This window comes from Bos indicus, chromosome 15, assembly GCF_029378745.1.
Source record: "Bos indicus isolate NIAB-ARS_2022 breed Sahiwal x Tharparkar chromosome 15, NIAB-ARS_B.indTharparkar_mat_pri_1.0, whole genome shotgun sequence".
Classification (NCBI taxonomy): Eukaryota; Metazoa; Chordata; class Mammalia; order Artiodactyla; family Bovidae; genus Bos; species Bos indicus.
Window position 1 is genome coordinate 23,630,260 of NC_091774.1, and position 19,303 is coordinate 23,649,562.

Below are 19,303 nucleotides of genomic sequence, written 5' to 3' on the forward strand. Positions count from 1 at the left end.
TTCCAAGAGAGTCAGTGTGAGCAGACAATGCCAGTGTGGCTCTTCTGTTTGTGTGTATCTTTGTCTCCACCAGACTGGAAACTCTTTGAATAAAAAAGCCAAGTCTTTCTATCTGTATATGCCCAGCTTTTTTTTTTTAATTAAAAAAATGTCTAACTTTATTGAGACATAATTGACTAATAAAAATTGTACATGTTTATGAGTACAAAATGATGTCACATATACATTGTGAAATGACTACTGCAATCAAGCTAATGAGCATATCCATCACCTCACACAGATGTAACTTTTGGTGTATGTGGTGAGAACACATACGATCCACTCTCAGCAAATTTCCAGTATGCGATAGAGTATTACTGACTACTGTCACCATGCTGTATCTTAGACCATAAGAACTTACTCACCTTTTTAACTGAAACTTGGTACCTTTTGACCAACCTCTTCCTATTACCCTCATCCCCCAGCCCCAGGGCAACCACCATTCTACTCTGCTAACTTTTAAAAGTTCAACTTTTTAAAACTCCACATATAAGAGAAATGATGCAGTATTTGTCTTTCTGTGGCTGAATACGCAATTTTTAAAGTAAAACCTGCTACATCCCAGGAGCTTAATAAACATGAGATGTTTATTAAATGGTGAATGAAGGAGTGAAGTGAAAGTCACTCAGTCATGTCCGACTCTTTGCGACCCCATGAACTATACAATCCGTGGAATTCTCCAGGCCAGAATACCGGACAGTGTAGCCTTTCCCTTCTCCAGGGGATCTTTCCAATCCAGGGATCTAACCCAGGTCTCCTGCATCGCAGGCAGATTCTTTACCAGCTGAGCTACCAGGGAAGCCCAAGAACACTGGGTTCGGCAGCCTTCTCTATCAGATCTTCCCGACCCAGGAATCGAACTAGGGTTTCCTGTAATGCAGGTGGATTCTTTACCAGCTGAAGTATCAGGGAAGCCCTATGAAGGAGTGAGAAAATTGTCAAAGGGAACCATGATGCCCCACCCCCAGGTCACCTCTGGGGATGAACAGTCCCTGAGGCACCTGCTCAGTCTGCCCTGTGGATCCAGCTGCCTGGTCAGCAGAGCAGAAGCCACAAAGACCTCGGGGACCCTGGTGGCTGGACATAAGAAGAAAGGACAAGATGCTGATCCCCTCATACAACTCAGAGGAGACGGTCCACACTTGGCAAGGGCCCCTCCATCTCTCCTAGCCAGCAGCTGAGCATTGAGTCCCCAGGAGCATGCAGGTGGCAGGCAGCACTCTGTCATCCCTGCCAGGAGTTCGCTGTGAGTGGGCACAGAGGACCCACTTTCTCCCCTCCCCTTGACCCTCCCCTGCTGCTCCACCCCTCCATCTCTCCCAGTTGGCAGATCTCCTGGACTGTTCTATATTTAACTCTCTAAGGCTCATTAACTACCCAATCCCCAACTTCACCACCAGACCCATTCAAAGGAGTTCTTTTTCGGCTACAGTTATTTTTCTTTTGAGTATTAATTTCCTTTAACACTTGCCCTATTAATCACTTTAACAATGAAATTAAGAAAATTATTTTAATGAAGTAATGGGTGATAAAGAGGGGACGATACACATTTATTTCACAGCAGGCCAGAAAGTCTTGATAAAAGTCAGCCTTGTCAATAATATATTAGGTGGGAAAGTGCTTCAGGAGGGCCAGGCTGAGGACTGTTCTGTTTCACTGATTTAAATGCTCTGGTTTCTATCAATGTGGCCGTGTCCATGCTTTCAGGCCCCATAAAGTGGGATGCCAGTTGCTGAGAGTCACAGGTTGCTATTTTCTTCCAGAATTCAGTGGCCAAAAAAATAAATAAATAAATAAAATTATTGATTTGGCTGTGATGGGTCTTCACTGCTGTGCTTGGGCTTTTTCTAGCTGCAGTGAGCAGGTGCTTCTCTTGTGGTGTACGAGCTTCTCATTGCGGTGGCTTCTCGGGTGTGCAGGCTTCAACAGTTTCGGCTCCCAGGCTCTAGAGCGTGGGCTCAGTAGCTGTGGTACAAGGGTTTAGTTGCTTCATGGCATGTGGGATCTTCCCAGACCAGGGATCAAACCCTTGTCTCTGCATTGGCAGGTGGAGCTTTACCACTGGGCCACCAGGGAAGCCCCACGCCGCCTTTGTCTTAGAGATGAAGCATCATCCTCTTCTACTTCTTTGGATTCCACCCTCTTTATATACGCCCTCTGCCATCCCTCTGCACCTTCGCCCTCCCACACTTTGTGCCCTTTCCCTTCTCCCCTGATTGGCTCCCCCTGTCCTTAGCCCATTGAGCCACAGTATAAATATGATTTTCATCTCATTCCCCACCTTGTGTTTTATTGACACCAAGATATCTCTTTCAGGTCTGGCATCTCCCACCTGTTTTTATTTTCATTCCCATCAACGAGAGTCATTGTGCTCATCTAATAGTGGGGTCACTGGCCATAGGAATGGGGGCATCTAGGACACGAAGAATGGAACTGGCACAAAACCCAAGAATCCTGGCCTCCTGCAGGATGCTCCTCCTCAGTCCTGAGTAACTGACTGGGAGCATCTGTTGCTTCCTTGCCTCACCCAGGCCTTCCATGGGCTGGAATTCAGGCAAAAATTCTTGCAAAAATAAGCGGCCCATTCCCTTAGCTTAAAACCAGAAGTGGATTCAACCATTCTACTCAAAGGCATAAGCCAAAAGAACTGAAAACAGGAATCCAAACAGCTATTCATTCAGCCATGTTCATAGCAGCATTATTCACAATAGCCAAGGTGTAGAAACAGCTCAATACTGACAACCAAAATATGGTCTGTGCATACAGTGGAGTATTATTCAGCCATAAAAAGCAATGAAATTCTGATACATGCTATGATGTAAATGAACTAGAAGATATGCTCCGTGAAATAATCAAGGCAAAAAAGACAAATATTGTAGGATTCCACTTATATGAGGTAAAGAGAACAGGCAAACTCATAGAGACAGAAAACAGAATAGATATCACCAGGGCTGGAAGGAGAGGGAATATGGAATTATGCCTCAATGGGCACAGAGCTTCTATTTGGGATGATGAAAAAGTTCTGGAAATGGATTGTGGTAGCAATTGCACAACATTATGAATGTATTTAATGCCACTGAATTGTACACTTAAAAATTGTTAGAAGTAAAATTTTACATTATTGTTTAGTTTTCTACAATAGAAAAAGTGGGAAAAAAGCAGAAGGGGGAAGGGAATTAAAACTTTTTTTAAAAAAGTGTTTCCTAGATATTTTAACTTTTTTGTTATGGAACACATACCACACAATCAGGAAAGTATACAAAACAGGTACATGTGTCTTGATGCTTTATGACAAAGCAAACTTTATTGTAAACACTCCCCAGGTCAAGAAATAGAACATGATCCTCCCCTTAGCAACTTTAAATTTTGTAGTTTTGGTTTGCCTATTGCTTAAACTTTAGATAAGTAAAATCATATGTGCTTTTGTGTTGTAGTTTCTTACACTCAACACTTACTTGCAGTTCATCCATGCATTAGTGTGAAGCTCCTGTTTATTTTTATTTCTCTACAATATTTCATGATAAGAATACAATTTATACTTATGGTGCTATTGATGTAGTTTATATCTACAGTACTATGTGGTTTGACTTCCAATTCTGGGCTATTGTGCTCTGAATACTCTTGTGCATGTGTTATCATACATGAAAGAGAGTTTATAACCAGTTGGGAGTTGCTAGGGCTTAGGCTATTCACATTTAGAAGTCAATGACAAACTATTTCCCAAAGAAGGATGGGGAAAAGGAAGAAAAACACCCAGGACAGGAATGAAATACTAAGGGAAATACTGTCAGTGCTCACCAAACGCCCAGGGAGCGTCTTGCCTTTTCCATGCACCCCTCCCCAGCTTTCTGTGATTTCTGCTTCAAGCCTCCACCCCTGACTCTCCAGGAAACCCACTTGGTGGCTACATGCCCAAAGGTGCAGATATCCAAGAGGCAGTGCCTGGAAGATTAGTTCTCTCCACTGTCCCCCGCTCTTTGCTGACCCTTAGCCGTTGACTGGTGGGTGTATAGATACTCAACCCTCCTGCCTCGGATCCTGACAAACTCTGAGACATCATCCACATCCCAGAGATTCCCTGCAGGATCGTGGATGACAGTGTCCATGAACTCTGCCTGATATTGCACACTTGTTAGCTTTTCTGTCTTCCCTCCCTCCCTTCCAGTTCCCCCTGGAAGCCTTTCCTTATAAATCATTTAAAAAGAATCCTTATTCCAGGATCTGCTTCTGAAGAACCCAACCTAAGGAAGGTACCCAGACGTGTGAAAACTCAGGCATATGGTCTTAGACCAGACTTTCCCTTCTATCCTGGATTTCTGCCCTCTTTAATAAAGAAGTCAAACTACAGATTCCAAAGATCCAAAATTTCATTTTTGTATAAAAGTATGATGATGTTGGTGCTACCCTAGCCCAAACATAACCACTGAGAAACAATAAGTCCAACCAAGATTCCAGATTCATACAACTCCTCCCCCCAGTCTGTGCAGACTGATGGAGGTCCCCAGATCCTGTGTGTGTGTGTGTGTTTGTGTGTGTGTGTTCACCTACCTATTGGTTGGGAGGATGGGGACTCTTAAGCAATCAATATTGTAAGAAAAAAATGGAAGCAGAGTCACAAAAACAGACTCAGGGAAGCTGATGGGAAAAGAACCAGAGTTTCGTATGCAGATGTGCACGGCAGCCGTGAGCTGTTATGCCACAGCCAGTCTGGATGCTGACAGGGGCTGTTGTGAGACCATGGGCAAGTTCCCGGATCTTGTGCCATCACCTGAATGCTATTTGCATGGCAACCATGTAGAGAAAGAGCTTCCACAGCAGATGATCTCTTATCTCCACAATAGCCCTCCAAAACAGAGTCTCTGCACCTTTCAGACTCACTAGAAGATTAAGGATCAGAAAGGTTAAGAGACTTGCCCAAGGTCACAAAGCCAGTAAAGTGGAAGAGCTGAGTCTGAAACCTGAGTCTCATGACTCTAGACCTCAAAGAAAAAAGGGAGGAGGTAAGAAGGCTGACTCAACCCAGTGAAAAGCTAACATTATTAAAAGGCAATTTGCCACCTCATTTAGGCTTCAGGAGACAGGCATCATTTTTAAACCTGCTTTACATATAAAGAAAGTGGTGTGTAGAGAGTCTTAGTTACTTGATTAAAAGGGGCCAGTAGAGGAGGTGAAATCCAAACCCAGCTACATGAGCATGCCGCACTGTGAACCAGAGGCTCAGTTCAGATGAATTTATGAGAGTTTTGGGGGCTCAAAACAGACAGGACTCTAGTGAGACAAGGGTTTGGGGCAAAATCAAATGGAGACTGCAGAGGAAATGTCCATGGCATTGTGGAGAGCAGTTTCAACCCAAAGCCTAAGATGTTTACGTAGGATTCAGAAAATGCCTCTCCCTACCACACATAAACACATATATACATGTAGAGTCCTGGGACACTGAAAGAGAAAAATACACCTCTGATTGAGCGGGAAACATGTGTAATTCAGGGAGAATGAAGAGTGAATGGGCAAGATTGGGTAGGGACCTCAAAGGTCTAGAAGAGCCTGCTGATTAGACAGAGGGTGAAACAAGAGGCAAAATACACTTTAAACAGAGTCAGGTTACTGAAGATGATGAAACCCGGTACCCACAATCACATAATTTGCATTCGCATTATACCATAAACAGTCGTGAAACAGATGTGCCCTTGCACGGCTGCCTGTGGTTGGATACTCAAACAGATCTAGAGCCCCCTGCAGAGACGTGCAGGACTCCCAGCCATGCATCTCAGGCATGGCCGGGGGAAAAGACCTTGTTTCCCTCAGGCGACGGAGGCTGGAGACCTGGAAAGTAGGACACAAAGCCAGCCTCACAAACCCTTTAACCCCATGCTCCAATTCCTTGTCTGTTACTCAACAAATACTGAGTATTTACTACATGCCAGACACTCTGTTAGCTCTGGGAGGATAGCAGTCGCTGAGTCAGTGATGACTTCTGACTCCACAGACCTGTCTGGCGGGGGAGATGGAGGGGTAAGCCAGCAGTTACCGGAGCATGTGAGGGGCGAGGGTACTGGGGTGGGGATGCCTAGAAACGCAGGTAGTCCAGGCTTGGGATCAGGGAAGAGGTACTGAAGCGGGGAGAGGGTATGTAAATTGGTATCTGAAGGATGAGGAGGGGTAGGCTGGTGAACTGCGGGTAGAGAGTGTGTATGGTGGGGAATGGAGAGTGTACTGGAGAGGGGGGACAAAATACACAAACACTTGGAGGTAAGAACCCTCAGGAGGCACTGGAAGAACCAAAGGTGTCTGGGTGTGAGTGAGACATAGGGAATGAAGTGGGGAGAGATGAGATGTGGGCTGGGGAACTGGGAAAAGCCAGACTATAGCGAGCTGCCCATGTCCGGTTAAACAGACTATAGAGTCTGGGATGGGCATGTACACACTACTGTATTTAAAACAGATAACTAACAAGAACCTACTGGATAGCACACAGAACTCTGCTCAATTCAGGCTTCAGCCTGAATGGGAGGTGAGTTTGGGGGTGGCTCAGAGAGTAAAGCAGTCTGCCTACAATGTGGGAGACCTGGGTTCGATCCCTGGGTCAGGAAGATCCCCTGGAGAAGGAAATGGCACCCCACTCCAGTACTCTTGCCTGGAAAATCCCATGGACTGAGAAGCCTGGTAGGCTACAGTCCATGGGGTCGCAAAGAGTCGGAGAGTGACTTCACTTTCACTTATGTATGGCTGAGTCCTTTCATTGTTCACCTGAAATTATCATGACATTTTTAATCTGCTATATCCCAAAACAAAATAAAAAGTTTAAAAAAGAAAAAAATACTAAAATATAAAAAAGAGACTATTACAGACTGAATTTTATCCCCTCGACCCACCAAATTAGTATGTTGAAGTCCTGACTCTAAGTCCTCAGAGTGTGACTGCATTTGCAGACAGGGTCTTAAAGATGATTCAGGTCAAGTGGGGTCATATGGGTGGGCCCTAATCTACTCTGACTCATGTCCTTACAAGAAAAGGACATCTGAGCACACAAAGAAGTACCAGGTATACACTTGCACAGAAAGGATCATGTGAGGTCACAGCAAGAAGGTCTGCAAGCCAAGGAAAGAGACCGCAAAAGAAACTGCGCTGATACCGTTACGTTGCACTTCTGTGTCGGCTACTGTATTGAGTCTTCCGATCTGTGAACATAGAATGAGTCTTCATTTATTTAGATCTTCCTTGTTTTATTTCATCTGTATTTTACATTTTTCAGCATACAAGTGCTGTGCACGTTTTGTTCAATTTGTACTCAAACATTTCATTTTTTGAGCAGTTGTAAATAATTGTATTTTTTAAATTTTAGTGTCCACATAAATATTTACTAATATATAGAATAAAATTATGCTTTGTATATTTTCTTATATATTAGCACCCTGTTGAACTCATTTAGTAGTTCTGGGAGGTTTTTGGAGAGTCCTTGGGATTTTTTGTATAAACAGTCACGTTATCTGCAAATAGGGGTTTTTTTTTTTTCCTTTCCGATGTGTATGTTTTTTATTTTTACTTAAACCTGGACATTTGGGGCATGTGAAGAGACTTTGGGTCTTATTTAAACCTTGTTTTAGTGGACTTCCTCTGACACAGTTTTGGTAGGGGAAGGATTGGTGCAACCCCACTGCCAGATGTGGGGTATCCTGACATCCTATGGATAAAAATCCTCATTTCTGCGGGGGAATGATCAGAGTTCAGGCTGCCAGGAGGCCTCCACAACATCACTGGGTTGTGGGGGCTCCTTACCTCTGAGTGGTCTCTCCAGTGGACCTCTTCTGACATTACCCAGTTGGGGAGAGAGAGGCCCCTTATTACAGTCAGATGGGGATGCAAATACGGCTCCCAAGTGCTCCCCACTGCTGCTAAAGCGAGGTAAGATTGGGTGGGGGTGTAAAATGTCTTTCTGTCTATTGGACCTTCTCTGACGCCATGCAGCAGGGGCATTAGAGCCCCTACCCAATGACAGCCTGGCGAGGGTGGAAATCCAGGGTCCCCACTCGGCCTTTGCTGGTGGGGGTGGGGGTAGGGCCACGGTTTATCCTATGTCTGGCTGTAGTAGAGAGACTACTGTCTAATGTTTTTTTTCTTGTTAGACTTTCCTTTTCCTGGTCCTTTGGCTGGAGAGAGCAAGTCTTTGGGGGGCTATCTTGTCAGTACTTATTGGTATTCCAGGCTCCCAACTTCTTCACTTCCAAGTCTGGGATATAAAAGGCAAAGGAAAGGCCCAGAGAAACTTATCTCCCTCATGTCCGTGTTATTCCTCACACCCCAAGACCCCTACCTGGTCTGCTGCTTCTCTCCATCTCTCAGAGACTTCTCCTGTTTGTTTTATATCTATTGTCCAGGTGTTTAGTTATACTTAATGGAAGGAATAGGGAAAATAATGTCTACTCCATTTTCCTGGAAGCCAAAGGCGACTTTCCTATAAGGCCACTAGTGCTTAGCTACAGAGCGTACCCTGCACAAACCCAACTCAGGCTTTTTCCTCCTTAGCGTGTCCCACAAGATTCCCCTCCATGGGGTCACAGGTATGAGCTGAGGGAGGGACCCTGGTGCAACAGCAGTGGGAGCTGAGGGGGTCTGGGCTGATGTTTACGCAGATTGCTTGTGCCCCCTGGCCCTGCTTATCCTCAATCCTGGATTCTCCCCTTCCATCTTACTGTGGATAATTGTCGGGCTTGCCTGACCTGACGATAGACAAGCTGAAACACAGTTTCAGCCACATCATCCCTTGTCATCTCTCGATCAGGTATCCCATGTCTGCAGACCTCACACCACACCAGGAGCCATTTTTCATAAGGCATATACTCCAAAACCCCAGGGGCCCGAGTTAAACTCACCATAAACTGCACATGGCATCTTTTCCTATCACTGATACCTCCCACACAGAAGACTTCTGGGCACCAGCCACAGAGCCCTTTCCTGCCCTGGGCCTCTCTTGAAGCTGGCAGCTCTCCGTGTCATCTGATTGATGGGGTAGAGCAGTGTCCCCAGGTTTGGAATGTGCTGCTTCCGGAGCCCAGAGAGACTCAGCAGGTGCTTTACATCCATGGCTGTGATAGGAGGTTGGAGATTCAGTCATTTGTCCTTGACTTGGACAAAGCTATCTAAGTACCACACCCCTAAAACTTTTATGGATTTGGCAGGCCCTTGGGTCTTTCTGGGTTTATCTCCCAACCTCGGGGGCATGTGTGCTGTGCCGAGGCTTCCAAGGCTTCCTCGGGAAAAGCGTGACCTTAGCCAGAGCAGCGCTGTGCAGCTGAGGCAGACCAGAAGGAGCAGACAGCGGAGGGCTCACTGCCACCCACACTCCCCAGAGAGGGGCCGCTAGTTCCACCTTGATGGGTATCTAGGTGCCCATCACGGCTGTGCCTCTCACCGGTGTATATCTCATTTATCCTCAGGACAATAATCCCTCGCAGTGGGATGTCCCCCATTTAGTAGGTGAGGCAACAGAGGTCTTAGAAATCAAGTCAATAAGCAGTAGAATCAGGCCAGTACGAATGCAGAGCCTGCCACAGAAACCATCCAGGACAGTCCGGCTCCTTCTTCTGTCGCCTAAGTGGCAGTTCATTACTACTACCATTTGCTAAATAACACACCACAAGCTTGACGTGGGATGGGTCCTTGGAGCAGGAAGCGGTGACTTTGCTCTCAGGCCAAGTCCTGTGGGGTGAGGACAGACCCTGGGTGATAGGGGAGACGCCCGCCTGGGACTGCGGGGGCGGGGGCGGGGGCGGGGGGCGCTCGCTGATACCAACTGCACAGGACAGAGCTCCCCTGGCGCCTTCCCTGTGCTGGGACCGCTGGGCTTAAGCGTCCATGCTCGTCCCTTCTGTGTCCAGTCCACTCAGGCCTGCTCGGCTGATATCCTCAGAAGAATGAGCTAGAAGCTCCTCGCCTGGCAGAAAGGGTGGGGGGAGTCGACTGTCAACCCCAGAACCTACAGGGGGCCCTCGGCCTGGCACTGGGCGCTGCCAGGGTCCTTTCTGAACGGGGGTCTTCTCCAGACTAGGGAGGGGCCGGCACGCTCAGGATGCCTTTGCGCGCGCCAGGTGGACATCCAGCGGCTGCAGCCGCGCAGACAGCGCGCGCTTCCCTCCGCAGGAGCCCAGCCAGCTCCCCGCTTCCCGCCCCACCCCACACTCCCGCCTTCTCCTCCGCCAGGCCCCTTGCCCGCGTTCGCCCACTCTTCCTTCTGCGCCCCCGGCGGGAATTCGGGAATTCGGAGGCGCAGGCATCTTTCTTTCATGAAGGAATCGGCCCCCTAGGTCTGCCGCCTCCCTGGGTCGATAAGAGAGGGGACGCTTGGCGGCCTCTGAGCTGAGCTGTGTCTCTGCGAGGCTCAGCCCGCCCAGACCTCCTCCCGTTAGGAGAGACGATGGGTGGGTGGGCCCGTCTGGCCGGAATCATCTTGCTGTCTGGGCCCTCACCCCAGCGGCGGCAGCGGTGGCGTCCAGGCTGATTTCATTAGCAATAACCGCTTGCATTTATGGAGAGCTTACTGTCTGCCAGGTAGTAAGCAAATCATCTTATAAGCACCGCCTCACGGCATCTTCATAACAACCAGGCGACGTGGGTACCTCCCTAATCTCCATTTTACAGACATAGTCAAATAAATAAGATCAAATACTAAGTGCTCTGTTCTGAGCTATTTATATGTATTGGTGTGTATGTGTTTGTATATGTATATATTTATTCACTCAATCCTCATAATAATCTGATGAGATAAGTACTTTTATACTTTTCATTTTGTGGATGAGAAAACTGGGACATGGAGATAAATAACCCGCTGGACTTCCCCGGTGGCTCAGACAGTAAAACGTCTGTCTACAATGCAGGAGACCTGGGTTCGATCCCTGGGTCGGGAAGATTCCCTGGAGACGGAAACTGCAACCCACTGCAGTACTCTTGCCTAGAAAATCCAATGGACGGAGGAGCTTGGTGCAGGCTACTGTCCATGGGATCGCAAAGAGTCGGGCACGACTGAGCGACTTCACTTCACGTCAAGGTACCTTAGCAAGTACACGCTGGAGGTCTGCTCTGGAGGTCACTCCTTTTATCACTAGGGGGTACTGCCTTGTGGGATCAGCAGCTGAGATTCCCAGTAACTTGTCCAAGACTCCACCTACTAGGAGCTCAGTATTGGAACTGAGCCCAATTAGCCTGACTCCAGAACCAGTGCACTTATCAACTAGCACATTTCCAGGTGGTGCTCATGGTAAAGAACCTGCCTGCCAATGCAGGAGACATAAGAGATGTGAGTTCGATCCCTGGGTTGGGAAGATCCCCTGGAGGAGGACGTGGCAACCCACTCCAGAATTCTGGCCTGGAGGGTCCCATGGACAGAGGAGTCTGGCAGGCTACAGTCCATAGGGTCACAAAGGCTTCCCTGGTAGCTCAGCTGGTAAAGAATCCACCTGCAATACAAAAGACACTGGTTTGATTTCTGGGTGGGGAAGATCCCCTGGAGAAAGGATAGGCTACCAACTCCAGTATTCTTGGGCTTCCCTGGTGGCTCAGTCAGTAAAGAATCTACCTGCAGTACGGGAGACCTGGGTTCAATCTCTGGATTGGGAAGATCCCCTGGAGGAGGGCATGACAACTCACTCCAGTGTTCTTGCCTGGAGAATCCCCATGGACAGAGGAGCCTGGTGGGCTACAGTCCACGGGATCACAAAGAGTCAGACACCACTGAGCGGCTAAGCACAGCACACAACGTGACTTAGCATGCATGCATGTCTCATTTGGGAAAGAAACATGGACTCCCAGCCTAGAAAACAAGCCAAGTAGGAAGAAACTACCTATCTCAGGGGTGCAAGCCCTGTGCTGAGAACAGACTCAAGCAACCCTGGAAGCCGACTCAAGTTCATAAACCCAGGGGTGAAAGGAAATCCAGCTCCAGGCCAAAGAAATGGCAGTGAATATCTAAAATTCCTCCCACAGCCCCCAAACCACCAATCTGGGATACTGGGCAAAGTAAGACTGAATTCTCTTCCAAGCCCTGAGAGGACTGGAGAGTGTACCTCTGCCATTTCCCTCAGCCCTGTTCTTCCTATCAACACTGTTATCTGCACTCCCAGAAGACAGCACGGCTTTGAAGGCATGTCTGGTTCCATTCATGGGGACTGAGATAAAGACCGTCAGTCTCCCTGCCTGGAACGGCTGGATGTCACTGTCAGAAACTCTGGACTATAACTCTGATTACTAAAATAAATGATTAGGGAGCTTTCTCTCTCCTACTCTGAGCGCTCCATTAAGCAAATGAAATAGAAGCATTCAGATACACTCCCTTTTCCCTTTCTGTCTTGTGATTAACTGCATAATAAAAACAATATTAGGTGAATATAAATTTCAGAGAAGCCCATCCAAGTGACAAACCACACTAAAGACAATAATAAACAAAGGTCATAGAGTTTTAGGTGACCTTGGTGTCCCGTCTTGACTCTCCCCCAATCCCGTTCTGGCCCTTCTGGGGCGCCTCGGCCACCCTTCTCCATATCCTATGCCACAGTTTCAGCCTCCACTGGAGGCAGCAGGAAGAGCCAAGTTACATTCAGACACTGATTTCTTACTGGTTCCCAAGCCAGGCGATGGGGCCACGCTGCAGGAGGTTTCAGTGAGGCTCTCTGCCTGAGACAGCCTTTGTCTAGACACGGCCTTGTGCTCTGATGGAGACAGAGTCATGGCCCGTTGGCCAGGGCTTGTGGGTATCCGATGCTTTCTGGTCCACTCCTAGTCTTCTAAATCCTCCTGCCAGGCTCCTCTGTCCATGGAATTCTCCAGGCAAGACTACTGGGATGAGTAGCCATTCCCTTCTCCAAGGGATCTTCTTGACCCAGAGATCAAACCCAGGTCTCCCACATTGCAGGCAGATTCTTCACTGTCTGACCTACCAGGTAGGCTCTCTAATTCCTCTAGGCCTCTGAGAGCTGCCAAGCCCTCAGTCCTTGCTGGCAGGTTTAACCTCTTGCCAGTTCTAGCCCTTGGGTTGGGCAAATTCCTTGACTCTAGGCTTGCCTTCCTGGGTCCTCGCTTCCTTCCTGCTCTCACCTGTGGTCAGTCCCTTATGTCGACATGGCTCTTTATGTCCTCAGTCTACCTTGTAGGTAGAGAAGGAAATGGCACCCCACTCCAGTACTCTTGCCTGGAAAATCCCATGGACGGAGGAGCCTGGTAGGCTACAGTCCATGGCGTCTCGAAGAGTCGGACATGACTAAGTAACTTCACTTTCACTTTTCACTTTCATCCATTGGAGAAGGAAATGGCAACCCATTCCAGTGTTCTTGCCTGGAGAATCCCAGGGACGGGGGAGCCTGGTGGGCTGCCGTCTATGGGGTCGCCCAGAGTCGGACACGACTGAAGCAACTTAGCAGCAGCAGCAGCAGCAGCAGCTACGTTGTAGGAGGTGAGGGTGACGAGAAGCAGTATGATCTCCCAGCTCCCCAGATCCTTGGATCAAATGCTCCCCACAATTGCTTCCCCTTTCTCTGCCCATAAACCTCACACCCATCCCAGAGAATTTGTCTTTTCTTCTTAGTTATTGGAGAAAAGCATGCACACAGAAACACTTAGAACTACCCACACAGACTTACATACATAATCATATGGGCTTAAACATATACACACATATACAGTTGACCCTTGAAAAACATGGAATTGAACCGCACGGGTCCACTTATATGCAGATTAAAAAAAAATACAGCATGACATGATAGCTGCTGCAAATCTGTGTTTGTGGAACCATGAATATGGAGGAACTGTGTACACAGAGGCCTAACCGTATGTTATACTCAAATTTGCAACTCTGCAGCAAGTCAGCACCCCTAACCCCCTCAGGGTTTAAGTCTGCATGCATATGGACCTACATACGTAGGTACGTATATGAAAACACATATACAAACACAGCCACATATGTACATAAACTCACAAAGATTGACACCAAATGTACACACACATACACCTTTCACATATGTATTATTGTTGTTCAGTTGCTAAGTTGTATCTGACTTTTGCACCTTCATGGACTGCAGCACACCAGGCTTCCCTGTGCTCCTATCTCCTGGAGCTTGCTCAAACTCATGTCTATTGAGATGGTGATGCCATCCAACCATCTCATCCTCTGTTGCCCCGTTTTCCTCTTGCCCTCAATCTTTCCCAGTATCAGGATCTTTTCCAATGAGTTGGCGCTTCATATCATGTTAGTAATTGAAAAAAAAAAATAGAAGATATGCTATCTTATTTGTATTTGTAACCTCAGTGTTTCGTGCAGTGTCTGGAATAAGTGTTCCACGAATCTGCTTTCAATGAATGAATGAAGAGACACAGATCTAGCCCCGGTGAGGCCACATGAATGACTAGAGAAAATCACCCATTTTTCCAAAGACCAAGAGAGGGTCCCTGGGTGGGAGGAGTCAGGCTTCTATCTCACGAGGAGTGGTTCTCCAGGTGGTGTGGTAGGGAAGTGTCTTACCTGACTTTTCCCCTGTCCCTGCTGAGTTTCGGGTCTGGGTGGAGCCCAGGTGGGTACATCACACTCATCTCTGATACAGTCTTTTTCTACCAGGACCCGTTCCCAGACCCTCACACTACAGGAAATCTTATTTTGATATTTGCCCAGAGTGTTTCCTGTTTTTCTGTATTTCTCAAATTGCAACAGATTTCTCAGGAGCTGTGTCGTGCCTACCAGGCTGCCCTCCACCCCCCCACAATATGCCGACTCTGTGGAGCTGGGGGGGGGCTTCCTCCCCCCCAAGATGTGCTGCCTGCCAGCCTTGCTAGTCACCAGCCTGTGAGTCACTAGGAAAAGGAGCCTCCACTGAGCATAGCTCTGGCCTCCTCCCTTCCATCGAACCTCCGCACCAGCCCTCTGGGCCTCCTGGCTTCTGAGCCACCAGCCTCAGGCCCGGGAGCTTCTATCCATTCTCTCATTTAACCCTTATGGCTCTGTCTAATGATAATTTGTGGTCCCATTTTGTAGACAACAAAACAGAGGCTTCGGGAAGCCAAAATTTGCGTAGAAGTAGAGTGACATCTGTCTGGCTCTTTGCACCCTCTCAGGCTGAACCAGGGTTTCTCCCCTAGGTTGGTGTGTTTGCATCTGCCTAAATCATGGGCCAGGAAACAGGTACTCATTCAGCTCAGCCAACCTGAGCCTCAATTTCCACCCCAGTGAGGCTGAGCTCTTACTTCCTGGCCGCCCTCCCAGGCTGATTGTAAGTAGGCTGCCTGGCTCAGTTGTGCAGTCTGCAGGCTGCCCAGAGGGGCCTGGTCAGGGGGCCACTGAACTCTGGCCCAGGCTCCTCTGGCCAAACTCTGCATGGGCCCTAACGGGGTGTCTCTCATGCGCACAAAGGCTCAGGATAGGCTGGGGCAGTCCCGGTGTTCCGAGACAAGGAAAGTTGAGATGCCATGGGGAAGCTGGTAGGCAGAGAAGTCTGACTGCAACCTAAGCTGCCTGCAGGGGTGGCCAGGACGCCGGCAGAGGCAGGTGGATCCAGTGCGGCTCCTGCTCCCACCCAGGTGCTCTATCCAGATGGAACAGAGTGTGCGGAAGGAAGGAGTCATCAGAGGCCAGCTCAGTTCTGTGAGTTTTCCCATGGAAAAAGAGGCTTGGGGGTGGGGGACAAGGAAGGGAGATGATGGCTGGCACATTATTTGCTGGACTGTACATCTCAGGAAACTCAAACAAGGGCTCTGAATCAACCTAGAAGGGTGGGATGGTGAGAGAGATGGGAGGGAGGTTCAAAAGGGAGGGGATATATGTATACCTATGGCTGATTCATGTTGAGGTTTGACAGAAAACAGCAAAATTCTGTAAACCAATTATACTTCAATAACAAAATAAACTAAAAAAAATTTTTTTAAGAATTAAAAAAAAAAAGACAACATTATCATTGAGAATCTCAGCTATCAGGGTAAGGGTCCGGGGAATGCTATCCAAATGTCCTTGTCCTTCTGGGCAGCCCCAGGGATTGGCGTAAAAGTGACAGGAAACAGTAGTGGAGAAGATTCCCTGAAAGGCTTTTCAAAAATGAGATCATTTTTCTGGGGAAGGGATGATGCACTTGCATCTTTCCCCCTGTTTATATCCTTATCTCCATCACACTGGCTCTTCAAGTTTTCTGTCCCCCTTCCACCTTGTCTGGCTGCTTTGGCTTGTCCTTCAACTTCTTTGGCTTCTAAGTTAAGACAGGCATCCCACTCCCATGATACAGACATGAAACCTGTACTTTTTCATTGCATGGCTGGGACAAAAATGACTTGACAGCTGGCAGCCTTCACCTCCAACGTGGAAAGTCCTTTGCTTAGAAACATGCCTTATGATTAGCTTCAGGGAGAAGAAGAGGACCTCAGGGGATTTTCAGGAACTTATACAACACAGAGAGAAAAGCAAAACTGTTCCGTATGAGATGAGAGAAATGTGTGTTTTCTAAGAGGAGAAAAGAATACAAGGAGGAGTCATACAGATGCTGAGAGGCTGGGAGCAACTCTGAGTCAGGTATGGGCTTGGGTGGATGAGTAGGGTCCCCAGGGCTGAGATGTCTGAGATTCATGTTGATGAATGGCAAAAACCATCACAAAATTGTAAAGTACTTATCCTCCAATCAAAATAAATAAATTAATTTTTTAAAAAAGAAAGAGGGGGCACTAGTGGTAAAGAATCTGCCTGCCAATGCAGGAGACATAAGAGATGTCAGTTTGATCCCTGGGTTGGGAAGATCCCCTGGAGGAGGGCCTGGCAACCCACTCCAGTGTTCTTGCCTGAAGAATCCTAAGGACCATAGGGTCCCAAAGAGTCGAGCATGACTGGAGCAACTGAGCATGCACACATCCATGCTTGATGTACAGCTTGCAGCTGTTTGGATTGCTTTTATAAAAACCTCTACTCTCATACCTCCTTCCTACAAAATCCACAGGTAGGTCTAACAACCCACACATTTTTTTTATATAAGCACAGTTTTCTTCTTTATTCAGCTTTACTGAGGTATAATTGACAAAAAAAATTATAAGATCTTTAAAGTATACATCATAATGATTTGATATATATATACATTACAAAAAGGATTCTCTCCCCACTGAGTTAATTAACACATTTATTATCTCACATAATTACTTTTTTTTTAGTGTGGGTGAGAACATTTAAGTCTGCTCTCTTAGCAAATTTCAGTTACCCAGTACAGTACTATCAGTTATAGTCACCATGTTATACATTAGATCTTCAGACTGTGTTCATCTTTACAACTGAATGTTCAAGCCCTTTTACCCACCTCTCTTTATTTCTTCTGCCCTCCAATACCTGAAACCACTTCTCTACTCTCTCTGTTTCTCTGTTCCGTAATATTCTTTATCCATTCATCCACTAATGAACACTTAGGTTGTTTCCATTTGTTGACCCTGGTGAATATGAGCATGGAGGTATAGATGTCACTTTGAGATCCTGTTTTCATTTCCTTCTGATAAATACCCAGAAGTGAGATTGCAGGATCATATGTTAGTTCTATTTTTAATTTTTTGAAGAAATTTATACTGTTTTCCGTAGTGGCAGCAATTTACATTCCAACAGTATTCAAGAGTTCTCTTTTCTCTATATGCTCATCAGCACATGCTATTTCATACCTTTTCTGATAACAACCATTCTCACAGGTGTGAAGTGATATCTCATTGTGGTTTTGATTTGCATCTCCCTCATGAATAACATTGAGTACGTTTTCATATACCTGTTGGTTATTTGTATGTCATCTTTGTAAAAATGCCTATTCAGGTCCTTTGTCTATTTTTAATTTTTTTTTTTTTTTTTGCTATTGAGTTGTATGAGTTACTTCAATATTTTGGATATTAGCCCCTTATCGTGTATATAGTTTGAAAATACTTTCTCTCATTTCATAGGCTGCCTTTTCATTTTGTTGATTGTTCCTTTTGCTGAGTAGAAATGTCTTGGTTTGATGTAGCAATACTTATTTACTTTTACTTTTGTTGCCTATGATTTTGGTGTCACATCTAAAAAAATCACTGTCAAGGCCAATGTTGAGTTTACATCCTAACTTTTCTTCTAGGAGTTTTGTAGTTTCAGGTCTTACATTCGAGTCTTTAATCCATTCTGAGTTGATTTTTTGTGTATGATGTAAGATAGAAGTTTGGTTTTATTCTTTTGCATATGGCAATCCAGTTTCCCAATACTTTTCCCATTGATAGAAAAGATTCTCTTTTCCCCATTATATATTTTTGGCTCCTTTGTCAAAATTTTACTGACCATTTATGCATTAGTTTATTTATGGAATCTCTATTTTGCTCCATTGTTTTTATGACCATACCATACTGTTTTGATTACTATAGCTTTGTAATATAATTGGAGATAAGGAAATGTGATGTTTCCTGTTCTGTTGTTCTTTGTTGAGTTTGCTCTGGCCGACTAACCAGATCTTTGTGGTTTCATACACATTTTAGATTCTTTTTCTATTTCTGTGAAAAGCTCCATTGACACTTTTAAAGGGATTGCATTAAATCAGTGGGTTGCTTTGGGTGGCACAGACATTTTAACAATATTTATTTCTCCAACCCATGAGCGTGGAATGTTTCTTCCATCTAACTGTGTCTTTTTCAATTTCTTTCATAAATGTCTTACAGTTTTTAGTACACAGGTCTTTCACCTCCTTGGTTAAGCTTATTTTACCAAGGTATTTTATTCCATTTGGTACAATTATAAAAGGACTGTTTTCATAATTTTTCTTTTGATAGTTTATTTTTGTATAGAAATGCAACAGAGTTTTGTATATCAATTTTGTATCCTTCCTTCGGTTATCAATTTTGAGCTTTCCTGGTAACTCAGTTGGTGAAGAATCCACCTGTACTGTGGGAGGCCTGGGTTCAATCCCTGGGTTGGGAAGATCCCCTGGAGAAGGGAATGGCTACCCACTCCAGTATTCTGGCCTAGAGAAGTCCATGGACTATAATACAACTTTCACTTTCACTTTATGTCCTTCAACTTAACTGAATTTGTTTATTAATTCTAACTGTTTTTGTGAAGTCTTTAGGGTTTTCTATATATAGTATTATATTGTTTTCCAATAGTGACAGTCTTACTTCTTCCTTTCCAACTTGAATGTTCTTATTTTTCTTGCCCAAACACTCTGGCTAAGACTTCCAATATTATATTGAGTAAAAGTGGTGAGAATAGGTATTTGTGTCTTGTTCCTGATTTTAGTGAAAAAACTTTCAAATGTTCACTATCAAA